Source organism: Pseudophryne corroboree, chromosome 7 (assembly GCF_028390025.1).
Source record: "Pseudophryne corroboree isolate aPseCor3 chromosome 7, aPseCor3.hap2, whole genome shotgun sequence".
NCBI lineage: Eukaryota > Metazoa > Chordata > Amphibia > Anura > Myobatrachidae > Pseudophryne > Pseudophryne corroboree.
In genome coordinates, this window is record NC_086450.1 from 325,046,926 (window position 1) to 325,048,550 (window position 1,625).

Below are 1,625 nucleotides of genomic sequence, written 5' to 3' on the forward strand. Positions count from 1 at the left end.
TCGGAAACTGCAAATGCTTTTGCATTTGCGTTCAAACTTGAATTAGGCCCAAAGTCCCAGCCAATCAACTCCTAACTTCCATGTTACAGGCTGTTTGAATAATGGCAGTCAGGAGCTGAATGGTTGGTACTTTATCTCCTGGGTGTCTGGTTTTTCCTATCTATTAGTAATCTATGAGTATTGTTTCTTTGTTAAATGCAATTTTTTCTTTTATTTGGTTGGTTTTATATTATGTAAAGTTACTCGTAAGAAAAGACATAAGACTATTTGGAAAAGGAAAAGGCAATTCTATACATGTTTAAACTTGAAAAAGGCAATTGGTCATTTTCCCAGCAGGTGGCTAAATGTACCCAGTGACGTGGCTCAGCTGACCTAAGGCCGCTATTATCATCCCCCCCCCCCCCCCCCCCCCCCGTCCCCTTCCATAACACAATGAGAAGCTGGACTTATACTTAATATCTCTAATGTCCTAGAGGATGCTGGGACTCCGTAAGGACCATGGGGATAGACGGGCTCCGCAGGAGACATGGGCACTTTAAGAAAGACTTTGGATCTGGGTGTGCACTGGCTCCTCCCTCTATGCCCCTCCTCCAGACCTCAGTTTGATACTGTGCCCAGAGGAGATGGGTGCACTTCAGGGAGCTCTCCTGAGCTTCCTGACAGAAAGTATAGTATATTTGTTAGGTTTTTTATTTTCAGGGAGCCTGCTGGCAACAGACTGCCTGCATCGAGAGACTGAGGGGAAGCAGACCTACTTCTGTGAGTTTCAAGTCTCTGCTTCTTAGGCTACTGGACACCATTAGCTCCAGAGAGAGTCAGAACACAGGTCTCACCCTGGAGTTCGTCCCGGAGCTGCGCCGCCGTCCTCCTCACAGAGCCGGAAGATAGAAGCCGGGTGAGTATGAGAAGAAAAAGAAGACTTCAGAGGCGGCAGAAGACTTCATGATCTTCACTGAGGTAACGCACAGCAGTGCAGCTGTGCGCCATTGCTCCCACACACCTCACACACGGCAGTCACTGTAAGGGTGCAGGGCGCAGGGGGGGCGCCCTGGGCAGCAATATAAACCTCATTTCTGGCAAAAGAGATATATATACAGCTAGGCACTGTATATATAAAGAGCCCCCGCCAGTTTTTATTATATTTAAGCGGGACAGAAGCCCGCCGCCGAGGGGGCGGGGCTTCTCCCTCAGCACTCACCAGCGCCATTTTCTCCACAGCACAGCTGAGAGGAAGCTCCCCGGACTCTCCCCTGCTTATCCACGGTGAAAGGGGGTTTCAGAGAAGAGGGGGGGGGGGCACATAATTGGCAGCAAATAATAGTATTACAGCGCTACTGGGTAAACACATTGTGTGTTTTTCCTGGGGTATTAGCGCTGGGTGTGTGCTGGCATACTCTCTCTCTGTCTCTCCAAAGGGCCTTGTGGGGGAACTGTCTTCAGATAAGAGGATTCCCTGAGTGTGTGGTGTGTCGGTACGTGTGTGTCGACATGTCTGAGGTAAGAGGCTCTTCTAAGGAGGAGATGGAGCAAATGTGTGTGTGTAGTGTCTCCGTTTACAAAGCCGACACCTGACTGGATATGTGGAATTAAGTGCTGAGGTAAATTTATTGCACAAAAGATTAGAG